The sequence below is a fragment of the Protopterus annectens genome, chromosome 14.part0, assembly GCF_019279795.1.
Source record: "Protopterus annectens isolate FY-2018-M chromosome 14.part0, PAN1.0, whole genome shotgun sequence".
In the NCBI taxonomy this organism is placed as follows: domain Eukaryota; kingdom Metazoa; phylum Chordata; order Ceratodontiformes; family Protopteridae; genus Protopterus; species Protopterus annectens.
The window spans coordinates 846,433,126-846,458,422 of record NC_056748.1 but is presented as its reverse complement, the minus strand read 5'-3'; the positions used below and the strand labels follow the sequence as shown (position 1 = coordinate 846,458,422).

General features: G+C 37.4%; 1 protein-coding gene across 3 annotated transcripts in view; it reads right to left on the bottom strand.

The window, feature by feature from the left end:
* Nucleotides 1–25,297, bottom strand: part of GRID1 (glutamate ionotropic receptor delta type subunit 1) — a 2,576,795-nt gene that overhangs the window by 672,462 nt on the left and 1,879,036 nt on the right. The window lies entirely within an intron of this gene.

The following is a 25,297-nucleotide window of genomic DNA, read 5'->3' as shown; positions in this document are numbered from 1 at the left end:
CCCTGTGCTTTCTCCTATTAACCTGGTGCACTTGGGCATCCTGAGGCAATGTAGCAACTGCCTCATGTACACTTACAACCCTCTCCTCTTACCTCCCAACACTCAGACTTGCAAGAGATGCACTTATATATCCAAACTGGAAGTCACGCACACTCCAGCCAAGACCAGAATAGCTGGTCAAGATGAGAAGGCAATGCTTGCGCCACACCACATGGAACACATAACCCTTCTGAACACACACCAATACTGCCTTCATGTAAAAACATAAACCACACACTCACCTTCATGGAGGCTCTCAATAAAAATCTATACAAACTGCAGAGACCTCAAAGGCAGAAATGCACTCCTTCACCACAACACAAATCTAACCATGAGACACATAACTCTCCTAAAAAGTGTGCCACTCAACCAAAGCCCCTAAGGCAAAACAGCATGCCCAACACACTAGTCATAGTTGACTTAATAGTGAGGCACACTGATGTCTGACTCACTAGGTTGAATAAGGAGAAAGTAACAGTCAGCTGCCTGTCAGGTGCCAGGATCCGCCACATAATGCATGCACTTAGGTCCCCCAAAAACAGGTACAAATATAACTCTTTCATTGTACATGTGGGTGTGAATGACCTGCAATGTACTTTACTGGACTACATGAAAAGAGACATGGAGGAGCTCTTGGATTATGTAGCCCAGGTGGGTATTACCCTAACCCTGAGCAGCCTCCTACCATCACCCAGAATGATACCACAGTACAAGCAGAAAATGACTGATTTCAACAATTGGCTATGTTTCTGGTGTCATTCTAAGGGATCTAATATCTGTCTGCCGGGGATGACATAATTGATAGACCTCGATGCTTTGCCAGACATGGCCTGGATCTGTCAACCCTGGGCTTCCGGATACTGGCCAAGGCTCTTGCTACCCCTGTAGTGCCTTTTTTAGGTGGTGTTCCAAAGACAAAAGTACCACTGTAACAACTACAAACAAATGTAATCTGATGGTCATGCTGCTCAACGCTAGAAGTCTAAATCTCAAAATGCACTTGCTCTAAGCACTCTTAAAATGGAGAACATTGACATTTGTGCTGTAACAGAGACCTGGTTCAAGGCAGCAGAAAGCACTCCTGCACTACCAGGCTATAACGTATTCCACACTTTTTGGCCCCATAACTTGGACTGAATCTCCAAAGGTGGTGGTGTTTCCATATTCATAAAGGATGCGCCCAACATAATGCATCAAAAATACTTCAGGTGCAGCTAACATTGGATAAGACAGTGATTCAGGTCATAGCCGCTATAGGTCCCCAACCATGACCCAAGATTCACACTCCACTTTCCTAAGCACCCTGGAGAATATTAGGGTCCAACCTAACACTCTCGCACTGGGTGACTTCAACTACCCCTCCATTAACTGGGAAAACTACTAATGTACACTTGCCCAACGTTTCCTGGAATTCATTAATCCCAATGACCTGGACCAGCTCGTTCTTACCCCTACAAGAGGCAGCAACATCCTTGACATGGTCATTACTAACATGGGTGACTGTTGCTCTACAACAATATTCAACTCCTCCCTGGTTAGATCCGACCACAAACTAATTACCTTCGAAATCCACATTTCACCCCCCATGCAAAGTTAACCACCATGAAAAACTTCTCCATAGCTAACTTTGGGCTCCTAAACACAGGGGTAGCTAACTTCATAGCACGGGCTCCTAAACACAGAGGTAGCTAACTTCATAGCACCCATGCAAATGGAGAACAGTTGCATGACTGCCAAATCATACACTAATGCCCTTTTAGAGCATGTACACAAATGCATGGATCTCGCCATACCCAATAGAACCAAGATGCTCTCCTCCAAAAAAAGGAAGCCAATCTGGTGGTCCTCTGCCATAGACAAACTCTACAACAGAAGGAGGAAACTGATGCAGAATAAGGTGTAGTCCCAAGACTGGAAAAACTGCCTTATCAGCCTCAACAAAAAGTTGAGATCCCTCATCAAATCCTCTAATGCTAGCTATGAAAACAGAATTGCAGCAGATAGTAAAGACAACCACAAGGTCTTCTATAGTTATGTAAAGAATCTCCATGGCAATACCCAGATTTGCTCTGAGCTACTGCACAATGGTACCTCCTATACCGAGCCAACAAATAAAGTCAATATACTGGCTGACAGACTCAGTGCCAACTTTACCCCTCTCTCCCCCACCAAAGGACCAATCACAATACCAGTAGATTGCCAGGAACCCAGTATTACTGCTGCACAGGTTAAAACAGCACTGCCCAAGGCCAAGAATACAGCTTCTACGGGACCTGACAATATCCCTGGCTGTGTTCCACATGAGCTACAGTGTGAACTGGCACCTCACCTGTGTGCCATGTTCAATCACAGCCTCACCTCAGGCTTCATACCTACTGAATGGCGCACTGCTACAGTCATCCCTTTCCACAAAGGAGGAGTGACTACAGACCCAGTGAACTATTGCCCTGTTAGCCTGATCAGTCTGATATGCAAAGCTATGGAACGCATCATCATTGACCTAATAAACAAGGATATAGGGAATATCCAAACTTTGGATCCCACAGAATTTTGCTTTGTGAAGGGGAGATCATGCCTGTTCAACCTGGTTGACTTCTTTGAGTCAGTCACCAGAGCTGTGGATGAAGGCAAGGTGGTTCATGCAGCCTACCTTGATCTAGCCAAGGCCTTTGATACCATTCCCCACTCAGGAATCATAGAAAAACTCACTAAGCTAGGCATCAACCCCTATATTACTAAGTGGGTTGCAAATTGGCTCACAGATAGAACCCACAGTCCGAAAGTAGCTGACTCCAAGGCAGACTGCTGACCAGTCACGAGTGATGTCCCACAGGGTTTGATCCTGGGTCCTCTCCTGTTTGGTATCTACTTCTCTGAAGTCCAGACCAACACGAAAGGACTCTGGCTGACAAAGTTCACAGACAATTGAAAGTTGGGAGCTATTATTAACTCCCCAAGTGATGTTGACATCCTACAGAAAGGCCTCACTGAGGCAAACAACTGGTGTCAGAACCATGGCCTTAAGCTCAATGCCAGCAACATGTGTCATCATCCCCTTTGGGAAATACCCAGTTCCCATAAATTACCACATCGTTGGTAGTCCACTGAACACAGAAGGCGTCATAAGAGATCTGTGAACAGAGATTGACAGCAACCTCTCTTTTGACCACCACATTGCAACTGTGGTCAGAAAGTCCTTTTATGTGGCACATCCCCAGGAAGAAAGAGGTCATTGTCTCCCTCTACTCTTCCCTCATTAGGCCAATCATTGAGTACAATGCCCTATTTGGCGTGTACCTCACTAGACACCTACAACAACTGGAGAGGCCACAAAAGTACCTCACAAAGAGGATCCTAAGCCTTAAACACTTGTCCTATATGGATAGACTCAAAAACTTCCAACTATTCTCTGTCTCATATCACTTACTTAGAGGCAATCTCTGCTTGACTTAAAAAGCCATGTCTGACTCAGATCTGTTAGAAATGCTGCATCTAAAGAAATCCCAATCCCTCCGCACTACATGCTCCAGAGACGTCAACTTTATTACCACAATCAACAGAACAAGCTAGAAGAACAGGTTTATAACCCAGATACTGCTCATGCTATGGAACAGACTTCCCATACATGTCAAACAGAGCACCTCACTGGCCCTGTTCAAGAGAAATCTTGATGAGTGGATGGGAAATAGAAAATTCACCCTGGGGATTGCTCAAGTTGCTCTACTCGACAGAGACCCTGGGAACTAAGACTGGGTGGCACTATGCCATGGTAATCCTATGGGCTAGGCTTGTAAAGGCTCCGGGTCCATTAGCTTAGTACACATTTATGAACCTATGAAGGAGGAGTTGAATTGGGTAGCTATAGTGTCTTTAGAATATGCGATTTTGGGGTTGTGGTTTGTCATGGTTTTAGAAGTTTATTAATGGAACCCCAGATTTTATGAGGATTATTATGATGTAATTGTTGGATTTTGGTATAGCACAGTTTTTTTTATTCTTAATTTGTTTTTCGGCCTTATTTCATATATAATGATAATTATCATAGGATGTTTTGTTTTTGTTAGACTGATATTGGGAAAAAAGTTTATTTCTTTGTTTTATTAGATGTTTGGTGTCTTTAGAGAGATGGTGGTAGTTAGCTTTAGTTCTGATATTTCTGATGGGAGCTAGGCTATTTAGAATTTCAAGAAATTTGTTATTAAATATTGGATGGCTGAATCTAGTTCGAGGTATTTCAAAGGGGACCAGTTGCAATTCTGAAGAAGTAGTTTGAAGGTAGGTATGGAAATTGTCTTTTGTTGTGTACTTGTTTGTAATTTGTATTTTTTGTATGATTGTTAAGATGCCTCAGGATGTAGGGTGGCAGGTGATCACTTAGGCTGTCTGGAAGATGATCTGCATGATAGATTACTGAGAGTTTGTTTGTTTGGGTCCAGTGAAGAGTAGACTGTTTGTTGCTATGTTTGCTCAACCTAGTTGTTGTGTGTATTGTCTGAGTGTATTCATGCAAGTTTATGTGGTTACAGGGATTGCCTGAGGAACAAGTTTGCCAACTGATATTGAAGTGCCCTGCTATTATTGTTTCTTGGTTAAATGTGGAAGATTCCTAGGATAGTACGTTTTCAATTATGGTGGGTTTATTATTGGGTGGAATGTATACTGAAGGTAAGATAATGTGTTTATTTTGGTTGATTTCCAGACAGGAAGCTAACAGTTCTATATTATTTAGGTCTAATGGTTTACTTGTAGTTGCTCCAGTTTTGGTATATCTTTATATATTATAGATACATCTCCGCTTTGCTTTTGTATTCTATCTTGTCTTAGGATGTTGTACTTAGGCATAGAATTTCATTGTTGCCTATGCATGCTTTAAGCCAGGTCTATGTTAATAATACAATGTCAGTGTTGTATAGGTGGAGGGGTAGTGTGGAACTCATGGATTTCATTTAGTATGCTCCTGATGTTCATGTTGATGGGGAGTATGCTTGATCCATTTTGGATTATGTTAGTGAAAGTTAAGTTATTAGTCTGGTTTGAGGACTGGTTTGCTTGTTGTGTACTGCAGGGAACTTGCTTACTAACATTTGGGCTGGGGTTTGGGTGTATGTTTCTACTCAATTGCAGTTCCAACTTTTCATGGGATGGTGAGTATAAGAGTTTGTATGATTGTTGGAGGTATTTTAACATGGTAGGTGGAGATTTTATTATATGTAAGCATTTGTAAGTAACTAGTTCTATTTTAGAAGAGTTAACTAGGTGTGGCACTATATGTATGTTTGTATGTGCATTTAAAGATGCTGAGGAGAAAAGGTAGGTGGGAGTGTGTAAGCAGATAATTGTGAGACTGTGTATACTGGTAAGGTGAGTGACTGTTGTAAATAGGATTAGGCTGATTATTTGTGGTAATAACAATGCTATATTTGGTTTTAGATAAGTGTTGCTACAAGCTATGTTAGACTGATAAACAGTAAGAGGTCAGTTTAGTGAATTATGAGGCAGTTGTTGTGATAGGTGTAGGGGTTGTCTTAGTTAGTGGAATTTGGTAATGGTTGGTATGTGGCTTGTGTGGATGTGGTTTGGTGAGAATGTATGTGAGTGTAGTGGGGGTGGTTGGGAATTGGGGGTAGGGTAAGGGACTGGAGTGAGCCTGAGGTCAGCGAGGGCAAATGAAGTGGGAAGAGCTGAGCAACCTCACTGGACTATGAAAAATAAACAGTCACTAGAAATCAGGTAAAGTAGTCTTTGAGAAATCTTGCATTGCGGCTAACTGATTTTATATTTTTTTCACAAGTATTCAGTCAAATTTGATTGAAAGTGATTAGAGCCTGAAGCAATATTATATTATTTAACTTCTGCTTCAGTTTCTAGTAGTACCCTGGGGGGAGCATTCAAGGGTACATGGAGAAGCAAAATAAGTTAGGAATTATAGGCCTGACGAGTATGCGCAACAGTACAGAGAAGAGTTATAGTACCAGGATAGTTGAAGGTAGATAGAATTCCCAGACACATACACACATCTGGAATACTGAAACATTTGATATGACCTAATGTTTTGGCATTTTACTTGAGCTGCCTCAAAATTTATAAGTAGCAGTTTAGTATGCTTGTAGATTGCATGCGATCTGTTGACATACCCATATATCTATCTAAATGGTGTTTTGTAATATAATGTGTAGGGTTAGTGACATAGGCCTGGCTGAGGATAGTACACATGAGTATGGTGGTGCAGGATGGGTCCTGATGATAATCACTTAAATGATTTAAACAAAGCTAATGGCTAGAACAGTATTTTTTCAATATGGAAGCTAGAATGACAAGTCAATAGGATGACAATCTAGTATTGAAGTGGTGTTAGTAATGCAAATCCAGATAGTATTCCAAGACATGCAACTGGCTGAAGTAATTAAAAGTATATTATTTTACTCAAATTACATTTTCTGAGGGTCTCTTCAGAAATATCACTTAAGGTCTAATAAAGAGAATCATAAAGAATCTATAATGAGTTAAATCTTTAATAAAATATAATAACATTTCCACTAAAACAATCAGCAAAGTTAAAGAAAAATATACAAAAATATATAAGAATTGTGCAGTCATTTTTTCTGCAAAACTGAATCGTGCTTGTGAAACTGAATCTGCTTTCTGCCATTTATGTACTCGAGTGAAATTTATTTTTCATTATGTATCCCTTATATTTACTGGAATTGTTCTTTCTCTTCAGTGCTGAAGAATGCTGCAACAGGAAAATACTTCCAAATTCTGAGTTAAAAAATAGGGACCCTTGAACACTGGGTGAGGGGGAATTGTTTATTCAGTACTAAAATAACTGTTTACCAGTGGGGGCTGATTTCTACCTCCACTGGGGGCTGATTTCTACCTCCACTGGACATTACAATGGTCTAAGATTCTGTGATTTCAAACTTCAACAGTGTTTCTACAGTATGGGGTGACTTAAGCTTTGGGATAAGTCTGGAATTTATCTGCCTGTGAGACTGTACATCTTATGTTTGGAGTTACAGTTATTGAAGACGGACTCCTTTTATATGCCATCTATCTATGTAAACCTGTTTATTTTCTCTGTTCACTATGCTTGTGTAGATCTAATTTTATAAACTGAATTGATAGTTTGTAATTATTTCTACTGAAGTGTTATTTATTACTGAGTTCTGAATGTTTGTGGCTGGTAGCTTATTACTTTAAGGGTTTGTATAATGCCCTGGTGAAGCCAACTGTTGAGTTCAACCTTCTGAAGAGTAACTGCTCAAGCTATTTTATAATGCAAGTAATTAATGGTTATATTAAAACAATATTTATTATTAACAAACCATAGCTCCATTATTTTCATGCTATTTCAATAAAATGTGTAATATTTATTTCATTTTCACATATCATTTCACATACACTCTTAAGCCTTCTCATAATCTTGATTATTAAATCATATTTTTCTTTTTCCTGTGGTACTTTAGAATCATACCATTGAATCATATACTTACCTTTCAAAGCAGTCTTTTCAGCTATTACAATTTTCATAAGAGAAACCTTATATTAGTCATTTATAATTTATTGCTTCTTCTTTGAATTCCATTCCATTTGGGATGAATACAGGGTGCACCATTTAAGAACTACTAAATATTTCCCTGTATCTATATTTAATATCATTTTAAATTTCCTTTTATGCTCCTACTGATTTTAAATCATTGCTCACCATTATGGCCCACCTTTATAAAGCCCTACCTTTCTACACTGTTATCCTTCATCTGTATCTGTAACAGTACTTCCAACTACCTTAAAAAAGTCTGTCAATCAGCAAACAACCAACTGTGCCTGTCACATTACCCACTGGTTCATATGTTCACAGATTACTAGGCAAATGGTTTAAGAGCACTAAAGCCCAACTAATATAATCTGATTTTACCCAATATATGGCCCCTAGGATCAAGAGGATGGCATGGATTTGTGCCTATGCCTTGAGTAATTTACAGATTGCCCCTGTCAGTAAGGAACATTGGTACTACCCCGGATGTGAACTTGCAATTACCCATCCATTGATCCAAACTGCGTTTGAAGAGGGCAAGGAAGGGGTCTGCTTAATGTGAATCGGAAGCCTGTTCCAAAGAAGGACACTCTCTGAGACACCTGTCTCTCCAGCATAGCATCCATCCATTACTATCAAACTGTGTGTCTCATGAAACGTAATTTTTATAACGTGTGCATTTAATTAATATCGCACTTCACTCACGTTACTACAACATACGCCTCTTCTCATTATTATGTACAATTACACAGTGCAGTCTTCACCAGGCCATATCAAGTCCACTTTCAGGTTAAAAGCTCCTCAGCCACAGATCAGAACCAATAGAGGATGAGGAAAATGAAAAAATACTATATTGTTTTTCAGTATGATCGACAACATTTTAGCAGAGTGGAGGGTACTCTACTAATAAAGTACTGCAGCAAGAAAATTCAACTTGTCAATTTTTCTGTAATTGATGTGCATCACTGAGTTTACCAGGGAAAGTCGTTCTTATAGTTTCTGAAAGATGATTGTTATTCTTACTAAACTTTGTAGAAATATTAAGTATAAGGAAAGACAGTCATCTAACAAAATAAAGGCAGGTGTAGCTGATGTATAGCAGATGACCATTTTATATTCTAGTCACAATCCAGATGGCAATTCTTCACCTAGAACATGACTTGTAGTTGCTGTAGGTAGCAGCATTTCTATTGGTTATCTGACAGGCAAGGCATATAACTGCTACAGCTTAGTTCCTGTGTTGAGTAAATTAAAAACTAAAGTTAGTTTAAGTTTTTTTGTAAGCATCTGCTAGGTTTAATTTTAAATGAAATACCTGATATGCAGAGTGTGACTGAATGATCATAAAATAGTCTGAGAGTTAGTACATGAAGTTAAAAGAAACAAAGATCCCACATTTAGCCTGAGATTTCTTTTGTTCAAACATTAATTACTAGCTACCTGAATAAAATTCCTGGATAAGAAACATCAATTTTTTCTTAGACACAAGCTATAAAAATCTTCACCAGGCCAACAGAATGTTTCCTTTCAACATGAATAGTTGTAACAATAAAAGCCCTGTTCAATGTGTGAAGTGTCTATATAGCAAAGAGATTCATTCATTTAGAGGAACATTTTAACTGACTTTATTAGAAAATAAATGTGCTGGGTTTCACGCTATAAACAATTTTCTATGGTCAGTGTCAGAATAAATAACATCCCTGCAGGAAGGTGACCTTCAGACTTGGTTAATAACATCAAACAAGAAACAGGCATGCATGCATTACTACAAAAAGTCATCTCCTACCTTACCTCCTTTAGCTGCAAGAAGCTATGTCCTCCAAACTACCCCAGCCGTTGACATCAATGCACTACTGTTTGTATATAGCAGTTAATATATTTGAGGCAAGGTGGAGCTTATTCTAAATTAATCTGGCACAAAATTTAGATTTAATAGAGCATGTGCTGCTTAGTTTGTGTGTGCCCTTTGCTATGTTTTTCTCATTAAAAGAAACATGGCTGATTTCTGACTATAAAATATATCCCGATGCTCAGATATATTTTTGGAAAGATATGATAAATGGGTTTGGTTGTACATACTGCTAAATCATACAATTTTTATACATTATAGGGGAGGTGGTCATGAAAAGTTGAGTAGAAAAAGCAGTGTATAACATTCCAGAGGTCAGAGGCATAGCTGTGCCAACTACTGTCCTGTGCATGACTGACAAACTAGCACCCCACCTCCTCAACTCTTCCAGTGAAGACCAAAAAAAATGCAGCTGAAATACTATTCAGTCCACATGCCCCATCAGGTCCTCAAGTGAAGACCACAAAAAAGGTCAAGTCCTTACACTGCCACACAGACCAGGTGGCCAGAAACAGAAACACCACCCCAACCTGTCCCAGCTTCTTCTTCTACTGGCACATCAAACAGGTGGCCAGACAGATCCATGCCTCCTCCTACCAGCTCCAGGTCTTCAGTTGAAGAGAGAGACAGAGATAGAAAAAATAAATAAATAAAAAGCAAATGATCAGGCACTGGCACTCCTGAAATACAGAAGCAAGTCAGTTACTATTTCTGTGCCCTGCCACTGACCATCTTTTCTCAGATTATAGTAAAAAATATAAAAAAAATAAAAATAAAGAAAAAAACTTTTGTTTTAAACTGTAGCACACTGCTTGCTACAAATACAAGCTGTTCTAACAGTTTAAACCCCAGATGCAGCACTACATTGCTCAGGCTTTATCCTTTTAACTTTGAACTGTAGCAAACTACTTGCTACATATCAGATTAGATCGCACACAAAGTGCTATAGTGCTCAGGTTGACCACAACTACAATACCAGCTTTTAAAGCCAGTGTATACTAAAAAGCTATTGGAATGATGGATTGGATGACCCATTACCAATCGTTGCCTCCAATACTTAGCTCTTGGGACAGCAGCCCCCTTTGTCCAGCCGTAGCTACTCCACTACCAGAGATGAAAGGTCAAAGGATACTTCACCTAGTTCCTGAATCTAACTGAAAGTGTGCAAGCAAATATAGTGGAAGGAAGCTGACAGGTTAGATTCAAAAATCTTTAGGGGAGATTAACTCTTGAAACATGCAGGAACTTCATCCAAGCATGACAGTGACAGCATTAGATTTCTGTAAGGGATATATATTCATATGAAACATGCTGGCCTTTTTATGGATGGACTGTTTCATCAAAATATAATCATAAAGAAAATAAAATTATGGTAATTTGCAGAAATGTGAGCAAGTTTCTACACATCACCCCATCAAGATTGCAAAGACCCATGTTCTTTTTTTCTTAAAATAACAGCTTCTAATGTCACACAACCATTGTGCATTGTGTGTATGTATTCTAACAAAATAGTCTGCCAAAGAAAATGGCATAACTAAAACACCTGTTAATGCCAGAATGAGAGTGAAGATCTTATAATGCTGGGGAAGAGGAAGTTATGTGGCTGTATGGGTAATTGACCAAAATTTATATCTGCATTAAATTAGTCAAGTTCTGTCCAACTGTAACTCTAGGTTGAGACATGTGCAATTTATCTAAAAAGATACTGACCAGTCCAAGTATTCTTGATTTTTGGAATAACAGCTCTAAACACTGTCCATTATGTTAATGAAGAAAATATTTAAAGCACTATTTGTGCTATTCATACATGCTTGCTTATTTCCAGGAAATTCCAAGTGATACAGACTATGTCCAAATCTTACCTTCTTTGTAACCTCCTATGTCATTCATGTTTCCTTTCTAAAGTTATTCTATATGGCGTACAAAGTCAAAAGGTTCTCCACTACAGGAACAATGCGTTTATGCTAGGATACAATGTACCAGTACGGGAGTGCTACAGTTTCATGGGCTGTAAATATTCAGAGACCATTAGGTTATCTTAAATACTGACACAGCTGTGGAACTAAATCAGAGGAATGAGCAACACAAAATGATCCTTTATTGCAAATAAGACTCATGAGCCATAAGATTAAAATGTCACTGAATAAAATTAGAAATAGGAAAGAAATCTGTTTATTTTAAGGTTAGCACTTCTTACAAAGTAATGAAATGACAAATAGTCATAATTTGCAATGGCTTACTTATAACAGTGAGCCCACTCATTTGTTTCTAATCCATTCAGTGGAGACAAGGAATAACCACTACCTATCCAATATTGCTACTGAGACTGCTACATAACCTGTTGGTCTTGACCCCATGGGCAAGCTCTCATGACTAAAGCAAGCTGAACTTACAGGTAATTCACATTTAATTCATTACTACAGATTCTCTCTATCCTGAATGACCCTTGCAGTTGCAGCATCCAAATATTTTTGAAAGCATATTCTGTCAGTTAAATTTAGGGGTGAGGCACTGCATTGCAATTACCCCATGATAAACATTTTGCATCTTCAAAAAAGGAAACACCTTCATTCCTTCAATGTTTCATACCTGCTTAGTCCAGTACAGGGTAATAGCAGAGCTGGGGCCCCATAGGACTCTTACGTGTGAGCAAGGCATAAAAACTAACCCTGGAAGTGATGTCAGACCATCACATGACACCAAATAAGCTTACCTACACATACATCACACTCACCTAATCCATTTTGGATTACCAAGGGAGCTTGTCCCCATAGAACTGTAAATGGTAACAAGGCAGAGAAGCTAATACTGGAAGTGGTATCAGACCATCAAATGACACCCACAAAAGTCAGGTACACATAGTACACTCATCTAGGGACAACTTAAGGGATCACAAGGTCACCTATGGCAAACTTTGGTATGGAAAAACTCATAGAAACATGGAGAATATGCACAGGCTTTGCACAGAAGGCAGATAACCTGGTAACAATATTAAATTTAGGCAATCCAAATGCAGCATCGGTGAAGGATTAAGTAGTGCTCACCATATCTTAAACTTAAATGTTGTGAAACATAATTGCTTAGATAATGGGAAATGTTCATATTACTTATGTTCATTCTTGTACCAAGGGTGGCAATGTCATTCTCTCCAAAATGGCCGTCCTGCCCAATATAAATTTAATTTAAAATCTCTTTTTCCTCTCTTTGGGGAAAGATGAACAACTTTTCCCACTTCAACACAGAAGGCTTTGTCTACTGACATTCTGAACACAATATAATTAACTCTTAGGTCAACAAACCTTAAAGAAAAGGCAATTCTACTATAATGTGCATGTTTTTTTCTAATGGGGTATTAGTCAAACTGATGTGTACTGCAAAACTAACTTTCTTTCTTGACTCCTGTCAAAACCCCTTTGATCTAGTTTGTGTGGTCACTGAGACATGGTTTAAAGCCATGGAGAGCACACAGACAGTGCTAGGTTATAATGCCTTCCAACCTTATGTAGACCAGCTACTACACAGGCAGGGACTAAAGTGGAGGTGTCTCTATTTACATCAAAAGTAAATATACCTCAAGGCTCGTCAAATAGAAAAATGCACTTGAGCTGTACCATGTTCACACCACCATAGGCAAAATCCAATACCACTTCCTTGCAAGCTATAGGTCCCCCTCCTTGACCAGGAAATCCATACCCTATATTTCAACTTATTGGAAACAGTCACATTACAACCCAATACCATATTCATTGGTGACTTTAATTAACCTACTGTTAACTGAGAATCCTATATGACACCAAACATACAGCCACAGAGATTCCTAGATTTTGTAAACACAAACACCCTGAACCAGACTGTCAATACATTAACCAGGGGTGTAACCATACTGGATATGATTCTCACAAATATAGGAGTACTGCACAACCCCTAGTGTAATGTCTTCCCTGATAGGTTCAGACCATAAAATTGTCTCCTTTGAAGTAAAAATAAAACCTGGACCCCCAGCTAATCCCGGAATATTCAGGAGCTAAGGCTAACTTCCAGCTATTAAGTGATAACTTGGCAAAATTTCAAGCCTCCATAAACCCTAAGAACACTGCTGCCTATGCAGAACTGTTTACAGAAATCCTATACAAGCATGTTAATAGCTGCATAGAGGCAGTTGTACCCACCAGGAAGAAGTACAGAACTAACTCAAGAAAACAAGCCACGCTGGTAGAATCACAAAATCAATAGGCTGTATAACAGAAGGAAGAAAATCATGACAAAAATTAACAGGTGCAGCACCCAGCAGGATAAAAGCGGTCTCATCAAACTAAACAAACAACTCAGAGCACAAATAAAGCCTACCAAAGCCAAATTTGAGGCTAATGACAACCACAAGGCATTCTTTAGCTATGTCCACAACCTGAAAGGCAATACATAGTTGTGTGCAGAGCTGTTTGTAAATGAGCCACCTATACTGAGCCAAAAGATATAGCACATCTACTGGTTAATGAATTCAGTTCTAAATTTGCTTCTCTCCTCCCCTCAACCTTCCCTCAGGAAATACTATCAAATACAACTCCCCCAGCTATCACTAGGGAACAGGTCCTTAATGCTCTCTCTTAGGCCAAAAAATTTGCATCAGTGGGCCCAGACAATGTCTCCGGATGCCTTCTAAATAGCCTGAAAATTACTTATCAGGCCCTCTGGAATTGCTATTTAAATGTAGCCTCCAAACAGGCTTTGTGCCTAATGAATGGGGAACAGCAACAGTCTTCCCTCTGCACAAAGGTAGGCCATCTACAGACCCATAACAAATGATTAGTAATGATACAGTAAATCTGCAGACACTGGACCCAACCCAGTTTGGTTTCATCAAGGGCAGGTCATGGCTACTCATTCTGGTCAACTTTTTTGAGAAGGTCACCAAAACAATGGATAAAGGCATAATGGTTTACACTGCCTATCTTGACCTTGCCATGGCATTTGACACAATATCCTACACTCGGGCATTGTTGACTAACTAAAGAGGTTAGGAACCTCGGGTTGGGAGGGTGGCCTAATGTTTAAGGTTTTTGCCTTTCAAACACAAGGTGCAGGGTTTGAGTATCACAAGGGATGATTGGCTAAGCTTAAAAATGGCTCGCAAGGGCAGTTAGCCTAGTACTAACCTATGAACCTATGAACCTATGAACAAATCCGTAAGTCACCCGATGGATAGCCAAATGGCTCACAGACAGGACCTTGGAAGTTAGAATTGGGGAGGTCCTCCTCTACAAAGAGGCCAGTCACAAGTGGAGTTCCTCAGGGATCTGTGCTTGGACTGCTCTTTTTTGGCATTTACTTCTCTGAAGTCAATGGTCTTTGGCTGACTAAGTTTGCAGACTGCAAATTAGGAGCTGTCATTGGATGTCACACTGACATAAATGTTCTCCTGGCTGGGCTGACACAGACAAACAACTGGTGTCAGAGCCATGGACTAAAACTAAGTGTCAAGAAATATGTAATAGTATACTTCAGGAAGTCACCCACCCCTGGTAACTGTCATACTGACAACACACCCCTTAGAGTTGACTCAATAGTAGCCAGGGACTTAAGGACACACACAGACAGTAATCTAGCCTTTGACCATAAAGTGCCTACAGTAGTGAGAAAATCATTCTATGTTGCACAACTTATAAACAAAGGTAGGGAATCTAGGTCCAAGGAAGTCATTGATCTACTATATTCGGCATTCATCACAGCTGCCATTGAGTACAATGCTCCCTTTGGTATGTACCTAAACAGGCATATCCAACAGGTGGAATGTTCACAGAGATTCCTCACTAAAATACAGGGCGTAAGTAAAATGTCCTATGCAGACTGCCTCAAGGCCCTATCCTTGTATTCTGTCTCCTACAGGCTGTTGAGGGCAGATCTATGCCTGGCATACAGGGCATTGTCAGATCCCATTATGATGGACCTCCTGCATATCCACAAATCAAACGGCACCAAAATTACCTGGTTCTAAAGACTTGAACCTTACCTGTGATATAAATAGGACCTACGGGAGAAACAGGTATGTATCCCGCTGACTAGCCCATCTCAGGAACAGGCTCCCCATGCATGTAAAGAACAGTTCCTCACTAATGCATTTCAATTGTAACTTGGACAACTGGACGGGAATAGGAAATTTTATCCCTGGTTTGACACCTGTGTCTCTAATGGACACAGGCAACCTGCAAAAGGTTAATCTCCCAGGCCCTTGCTTGTAAATATTTTGTCTCTCAAGCCTCTGTTTGCACTTCTCAAGGGTACCAGAACTTGTCAGAGATTTGGGTTGCATGGCTAGACTTAAAAGGGCCCTTGTGGTCATTAGTGTAGTAAACACTTATGAACCTATGAACTTTGTCTAACCAAACAATTGGCTGTAAGTCTAACATTTACAACTGTCATGTCTTAGCAGTGTTATGGATTATTCCCAGACATAAAGTCATATTTCCTTAAAATGTATTTAAGCTGGATGTTTTTTCAAAAAGTCCATGTAAATATATGATCTTTATTGCCAAACCTCTACTGTTATTTATTTATTTATTTATTCACATTACTGACTAGTATAGTTGTTGTTTCACATGCAGTTCATTTAAAAGTAAACCTGTAATACAGAATTCTATATATCACGGGATACTTCAGGAAATGAAAGAATATAAATTCAAGACACATACAATGTTAAGCATCTCTGCATTACATGACAAAAGGAGTAAGAATGCATTATATCATTCATGGACATCATGGCCGTTACATGCATTATACATGTCATTCATGGATATCATGACGGTTACATGCATTATACATGTCATTCATGGACATCATGACAGTTACATGCATTATGCATGTCATTCATGGGCATCATGACAGTTACATGCATTATACATGTCATTCATGGATATTATGACAGCTACATGTATTATATAAGAGCAAGACAGCACATTTAGAATATACTTGTTTCAAATGGAAAAGGGTAGTACATTGTGGCAGCTACATATTGCATTCCAGATTAATACAGGATGCACATTTAAATTCAGGTCCAGCTTGGTGAGGCTGTAAATGTCAAACAGAACATAAAATGATAATGGATCATCCCCACATCAAATAGGCAATGTAGAAAACTGCTGTACTGTATTATATTACACAAAAGTTAAGAAAGATAGCAGCATTGCACATACGATTGGAGATTATTCAGAGCCATTTTGTTAGTCCTGGTCTCTTGCATAAAGATTGTTACATGTATTAACACTTTAAGGAATGCTACAGGATAAATTGTAATAAAATAGAACATGTGATGCAAATGGTGAATTTTCACAGAAAGGTACAAAAAGCAGGAGTTTATAAAAGGGAGCGAAACATGGAAAAGCATGGGGAAAGAAAATTATGAACACTCACAAAAATACAGACGTTAGCTGAAAAAGGTATATTCACAGACAGCAAAGACACATAATGGAACATTTATCATTGAGATGTTTCAATTTGCTTTTATTTTTAAATTATAGTGTCCTGCGTTTAATGCTATATTTATTGGGTGTTAGCCATAATGAAATTAAACGTGGTCTGTAGCTGTTAAAAAGACAAAATATGTATGAATGAAACCATGGCCTACAAGTGTTAAACATAAAAATGTACAAATGAAATACATTTCTGGATTTTGCAAAGCATGTGTAAATTTCTACCTTTCACTGCCATTTTATGTAAAATTGCTGTAGGAATGTAACTCAGAAGTGTTTAGCATGTGCAGGATGTTATTCAGGAATGAACAAAGAATTGCAGTTTGATATGTACTAACTAAATATATGACCACCAAAACCACTAGTGTAGTATATAGCACAAACTGGAGACAGTTTTGTTGATTCAAGTCCAATTTGTTTACAACAAAGAAATAAACTTTGAGTTCACTTTCATCTTAAGCAAAAGCAGTATATTAGTCCTCATTATAAGTGTTGCTTATTTGTTGTAAAAAGTGTCTGAAAGAAATATACCTGTTTGACACACAGGTCCCTGTTACTCACTGTGTATCCACACACAGGATCCTGAAACAGATCTGCAGTTCCTGGTACTCACACATCCTTCTAGTCAAAGTCCACTCATCAGGAAAATCGAGTGCATCCTGGTGACTTATAGCTTCATATATTCATAGGCAATTATTAGTCATACAACACATTAGCCCACTGAGAAGTCTAGCCTAATTTCCAATTGCCCCAGAGTCTTGTTAACTCACTTGCTCGTAGTAACAGAGTAGGTAAATGGTGTCAGAGAGACTCAAACCCTTGTATCTTGCATTAATAAGATAGCCTATATGCCTCAGTATATACTAGGGTTGCCACCTTCGCATCCTTCCATTTCTCGACAAATAAGCCATACCCCCTGCATAATGAAAACACACCCCTTGCCTACAGGTAGCCACATCCCTTTTAGCAAGCCCCACCTAGAAGTGCCAATTTTTAAATGCTATGTACAGTGGCTACACTGGCAGAATTAGATGATATGGATCCCTAGGCAAAATATCCTATGGCATTCCCCACCCATATTTTCTACTGTCACCCTTCTCTACACCCCACTGGTCCCATATGTACTTCTTACCCTTGCCTACTCAAACTATCCCAAGTACCTTTGTTAGGTTTTCGCACATTTTCTCTTATTTCTCAGCTTTTGTTTACATCCTTGCAACACATCATAAATGGCCAAGACTGTACCAAAATGACTACAGAGGATTAAAGTATTTAATTATGCTGAGAGGCTGAAAGCCTCTAGGCTTCCAGAAGCTTTGTAGTTCTAAATGCTCTGAATTGTATTTTAGAGCTTTTTTTCAACAACTTTTGGACCAATGACGACCTTAACAAAAAAAAAAATATATATATATATATATATATATATATATATATATATATATATATATATATATATATATATATATATATATAATATATACATATACATATATATATATATATATATACATATATTTATATATATATATACACACACACACACACACACACACACACACACACACACTATATATATATATATATATATATATATATATATATATATATATGTGTGTGTATAGATATATATATATATATATATATATATATATATATATATATATATATACATATATACACCTAAGGATGGATTTTTTTTTTCTTTTAAGGAAGAAACAGGTTATATCCAAGGCTGATGACACAATAACTAGCACAAAACTGAATAGTAATTATCATTAAATTGATAATAAAATGAATGTGAGAGAACATAGGTCAAATTTGAGAAGATTGCCTTCTTCTCACCCCCTCCCCCCAAAAAAAGACTGATTTTCAATGTACCCATATAGTGTTAAATTGGGAAAATGAAAGGACAAATGAAAACAGTAACATGTTTAAATTTGCTACTTCCATACGTCTACTCAGCATGCCTCTTCAGCATGTACCCCTTAAGACAAACACTTTCTGTATATCCCTATGAAGTCAAACTAGGATGAAAGTGGAAGAACTAATAGGTTGAAATATGTTGTTATGTTCTATTGCTCTCACCTGTATATCTACCAGTATACACATCAGATTTCAAATGTGAAAAAAGTGAAAAACTACTTACAGTAATTCTTTCCAACATGTTGTTCCAACACAGTGCACTGGCCTTAGAAAAGCTACATTGACATTTTATACATACTTATAAAAGTATGATTTTTGAGGAAAGTTAAAGAAGTAATGACCATACTATCCCAGTCAATCACAAGCTACAGTAATTTCTGTGCCTATCACTGAAAAGGTAGAGACTTAGACTAGGTGGGTCCCACAACTGAGGACCCTACTAAGCCACATATACAGCCAGGAATGAGTCAGGGATAATGGTCCCAGAAGCTCTGAAGTTCTAGATGTTCTGTGATGCATTGTATGTCTTATTTTTTCACTAACCAGGAGATTTACGAATGCATCCACCAATTTTACTTTTACAAACACACACACATAAACATGCATTCTAAAAAACAGGAGCACCTGAATAAAACACACACACACACACACACACACACACACACACACACACACACACACACACACACACACACACACACACACACACACACACACACACACACACACACACACACACACACACACACACACACATGGAGGAAAGGCAAGAAATACAGACTCCACACAGATGCAGATCCAATAAAGAACTCAGGGAGAAAACAGCTCTGAGACGACAACTCTGTGCCCCTGTACCAATGATATGATCTTTTCCCACACATCTTACACCCCCTCCCCAAGTAGTCACTTATTGTGTTACAATGCTGATGTCTGATAGAGATGGAAAGTAAAAAAAAAAAAAAAAAAAAACTTACGGCCAACTTGTTCTTATATACACTTTACCCACCCAACATATCCAAAAGCATAATGACATAATAACAGCAATGATTGTTTTTACACTGCATTTAAATACGGATAGTAAATTCAAGTGAAATAGTAAACATTTAAAGAAACATTCTCAGAATAATTCAAAATACATTTCAAGTACTCTCCATAAATGGATTTTTTGACAGGAAGCCTGATTTCCTGTCAAGAAAATCTCCTGGCAAGTGTTAATCCTAATAGATATAGAATACATGAGTTCTAGGTAGTGATAAATGAAATATCTGGCACTCTAAGGTTTGGGAATGAGTTTGTGATTAGTGGTTTGTTTGTTTGTGTCTTTCAGCTTTTCCCAGTTAGGGGTTGCCACAGCGGAACTCCGGTCCGCTAATGATTGGCAGTAGATTTTTCATGCTGGCTTGCCGGGCCTAATGCACAACCTTCAATGAAGGAATGCCCATTCATGCATGTTGCCCCACAGAAGATGCTCTAACTGAGAGTCGAACGGGCAACGTCTAACTGTGAGGCGACAACGCTACCGCAGCACCACCACCGCAGTAACGAGTTTGTGATTAGTGGTAAATTCACAAATTATAAAATCATGTTCCCACATCCCACAGATCTAAATGCTTTACTTATGATACCTCTGACCCCTACATACTTCATTATTTAGTTTCTGGGTAAATTAATATTTTATATTCAGTTCAGTAGGAAGCAGTTTCATACTTTTTACAGCAAGAGTACTTTTAGGGGGTGCTCTTTTTATTTTTTCTAAAAGAATTGATAGTATGGGGATATAGGGTTACAGTAAGTTAAACATTTTATTATACTTTTTTATTTTTTTTTTTATTTTTCTGTGATTTGTTTGACTGAGAGGTATCAGATTAGATGTCATTTCTGCTGCTGGCCAAGAAGCCAGATGTGAATTGACACTCCTAAACTTGAGTATGTTATAATCATTGCAAACCAACATTTCTAAGGTAATGACTACTTATCCAACATTTATAAAATTATTAAAAAAACAAAAGTATATCACACAAAAACTTACTGGAGTTACTATACAAAAGTCAATGGTAATCCTCCATCAGAGGAAAAAAAAATATTCTTAAGTCTTCAAAAATCTCCACACTATCACTTCATTGGCAATTATTTACTTGGAGATTCTTACATAGAAGTTTTTTTTACACCTCACAAGTTAACCATAATGATTGCTAATGAAGAAATATGCTGGAGATGTGACATAAAATTAAAAGCTGATTGGCAACATATTTTTTATGAATGCAATATGCCTTAAAGTATAGTGAAATAACATTAATTGTTTTTTTTCAGGTTGTATTCAATGATAATTTTCAATTAAGTAAATCCCTAGTCTCATTCAATTCTCCTATACCAAGGAGTATCCTGAAAAAAATGAATCAATTCTACGGAAATTATTAACTATAGCTCAAAATATCATCACTGTTCATTGGAAAAGTGTAACTTCTCCCTCCTTCAAGGAATTTAAAAATCTTGCCTTAAGAGTTAGTTGTAAGGAAATTTCTTCTCTGAAGAATAGAACCAACAGAACTACTTCATATTACAACGCATGGATGACAGTAATGGAAATACTAGAGAAAATGGACATAAATACTCAATAAAATGATATATAGTTTATATAATGTTCACATAATTTTAAACTGTGTAGACACTGATGTAAATAGTTTCACAATGTTATGAAGTTATATGATTGTATTACATTGTATATTGCTTTCCTCTTTTATACTTTCAAGATGTTGCTATAAACAAAACTCAAATAAAAAGATTTAAAGTGAAAAAAAAGAAGCCAAATGTAAGGTTATCTTTGGATTGATTGAGGTGCTTTTTTTTAACAAAAATGTAGTGGCAGAACACAGTTGTGCAAAAACATGGGTGGTTTTAACAGTATATAATATCCCTAGCAATTATCCATTTACTTATTTTAACTTTCTAGTAGCAATGTTATGATATATATATATACACACACACACACACACACACACACACACACACACACACACACACACACACACAAACACATAAGGGCATTTGAGCAACCTGCAAACAAGTCTGGAAACATGGTTACACTCATATTTAAATACTGATGTTGCATTTTCAGAGCAAATGCAAAATAAGACATGATGCAATGATGGCTTTAATATTAATGGAGTAGCAGAAAACCTTTACTGTATATATGCTTGGGTGTGCACTAGCTAGGGTTTAGAATTGTATAATGCATCTAATTTAATCCGTTATATTTTATTTAGTTGTATTTTTCTATTGTCTATTTAGAAGAATCACAAAATAAGTAAGTATTTATGAGGTGGGGTTATTATGACACCAGATATTTTTGTATTATTGAAAATTTTATTTTTATGATAAAATGTTACTTTTGTCTTAAGAGTCCCACAGGACTAGCTCATGAGCCATACTGTTGAGTTATATTGGATTTGGTTGGTGTATGAGAATGTTTAATAATGAATTTTATTTTTGAAAAAAAAAAAATCCAACTGCAATTGCATATTGGGTATTCAATAATTACAAATAAGTACTATTCTTAGCAAGAAACCAGAAAAATAAGCTATTGTCAAACACTGTCAGTACTTTGGAGTTAGGAAGCATAGTGCATTTGAAGGAAAAGGAAAATGTATTTTATCATAAATAATTATTACAACATGTCAAGGAGGTAGAAAGCATGTGTGAGAAAAGTAAAGTTGAACTATGCAAATGTTTAATCTGATCACATTTAATCGTCAGAGCTGTATACAGACAGAAAGTTGTTATTTTGCATTTGAGGACTGAGAGACAGGGTGTGTGTGTGAAAATAAAGGGCATTTACTTCATGTTTAAATGACTATTCATGCAGCTTGTCAGAGAGCAATAGTGTTTGTAGGAGAAAAAATACACAAATATATTCCTATGACAATTATTTCTTTCATCATCACATTCAAGCATCTGATATATAAACAGTCACAAAGTGGATATTTTGGAGGCAGATTATCTTTGAATAGAATGAGCAGTTACTTGATCATTGTGAAATGATTAGCTACCCTGCTTGTCAAGAAGGGGTACTGCTGGGATGAGAAACAGAGTCTGAGACATATTACTCATATAATTGTTTCTTGTATTTGATGACATACAAACATTAGTTGTAGACAGTCAGAAAGTGGCTAGTTGGTGGGTAGTGGTGGGGAGGCAGGCCATGATTGAAAGCAAAAAAACAAGTAATTGATCTTGGTTAATCATCAGTATGTTTTCTCAAGGGGTTGGTACCTATATGGAAGAAATATGCCGAAATACATTTCTAAAGCTATTGCTTTATTCACTTGACCAGACTCAAACAACTGATTTGCACATAGTCAGAAAGCATTTATCTTTGACGGTGGAGGTGGGGAAGCATGCCCTTTATGAAAGCAAAGGACAACAATGTGATCACAGTAAAATAACAAACTAAATGACTTTTTCATTGAAATATTACACGTCTGAGAGAAAAGTTGAAACATAATACTGTGGCCATTATTTGATTTCTTTCAATTAGAATCAACTATCAAGGCTGCTTATCATAGAAAATGTTTTTGTGAGGAGTAGTTAAGCTGAATGTTTAGGCAAGGGGCATCACAACTACAAGATAACAGTTAAACAAACTTTGATATGGTTTGCCAGGTAGAGACAGTACACCCTTGTGAGAGAAATGCAATGACATACATAGCTGTTGTTATAATATCTTTTATTTAATCACATTCTAATATTAAATGTATACACAGTGTGAAAAAATTCCATACTGAGGGAGAGGAGATGCTATTTGTAAAGGACCCTTCAGGAGGGTATGATATGTGTTTAAGAGCAACAAGTTGAAGTACATTGCTATGGCTATTATTTTCTTTCTACTTGATTCAAATCAAGCATCAGAGATGTACACAGCCAGAAAGTGGCTATCTATATGGAATGAGTATGGCACATGTGTATGACAGTGAATGATTGTTGATCCTGCTTGTAGGTGAACTAAATGAACAAGGACAATTTTTTTTCTCTTGAACATTTTTAGGCATCATAGGCTAACAATCTAAAAAGCAAATGGTTATTTTTTGGAGGGGATTTCATGAGACAGTCTCAGTTTGAAAGCAACTGATCAAAGATCTATCTTGCCAGTGTACTGAGACTGAGAGTGAGAGTGTATGTGTGGGTCTATTATGAAACAAACTAAATGTATTACCATTGTTACAAATTCTTTTAGTTAATGACAGCTAAGTTAAAGATGGAAATCAACTCAAATATTTATTATTTATGAAAGCATATGATCCCAATAATCATTTGATCATGGGTAAACTGGCATTCCAGGGTGTGTGTGTGTGTGTGTGTGTGTGTGTGTGTGTGTGTGTGTGTGTGTGTGTGTGTGTGCGTGTGTGTGTGTGTGTGTGTGTGTGTGTGTGTGTGTGTGTGTGTGTGTGTGCACCTCTACACTCATGTGAAATATGCTGAAATACATTATTGTTGCCAGAAGTTAATGAAACTAGTTAATGTAAAACATCAGGGTTATGCTCTCAGTCAGAAAATGGCTATTCTATAAAATAAATCATTGTATGAAAAAGGAAAACTACTAATCTCACTTCGCTCCAGTTGGACAAGTGTTATATCTGCTTTTCAGGTAGGCAGTATTAGATAGCTTGTGCATATCTTAGGGAAATCGCTTTGCAAAAAGGTAATTTTTTATTAGCAAACAGTTTGTATGACTTACATTAAATGCAGGTAAAAACTATCAAAAAGAACATCTTACTAAAAGAGTCTGTGCAAAATGAACTGAAAGTAGTGTGTATGATACCATATAGACACACTGAAGAGATAGCCCACATGCTTTTCACTTTCAGAATGATACTTTATTATTACATTTTCATCGTATTTGTACAGTAACTGCCTTTGCAGTACAAATGTACATTTTCACTTTTTCATTTAGGATAAAATATATAATATACAAAAGCATGAATATATTGTGTGTTATAACATTAGAACAAAACCAACAATTTCTGGCCATTAATGTGATGTTCCCAAGCTTTTTCTTTGATCAGACAGGGAAAAAATAATAAAATAGAATAAAATAACTCCATCTCAAGGACTATAAAATGTAGCTGTTCCTTTACCTCTGCAGCTAAATGCATAACCTAAGCAAAATGTATACTAAATGTTCATATCTCCTATGTAACGCCTTTATCAGAAAATTACAGAGTGTTTCAGAAATATAATCTTCTTTTGATAGGATACATCATTAATCCTACATGGTCATTAGAATGTGACCCTTTACCAAGTGGCATTAAATTTAACAGGTGAATATGTCACTTCTGTTAACAGAGGGCAATACTGTGCATTCTCATAAAAGTTATGAAATGTGATGGTGTTAACACATTACAGCTGAGTGACACCTCCAGGTGCAGTTACATCCTACTGATGGCTCCAGGCATCATATACTGTTTGTTTCTATTTGCATCAATAATCCCAAAA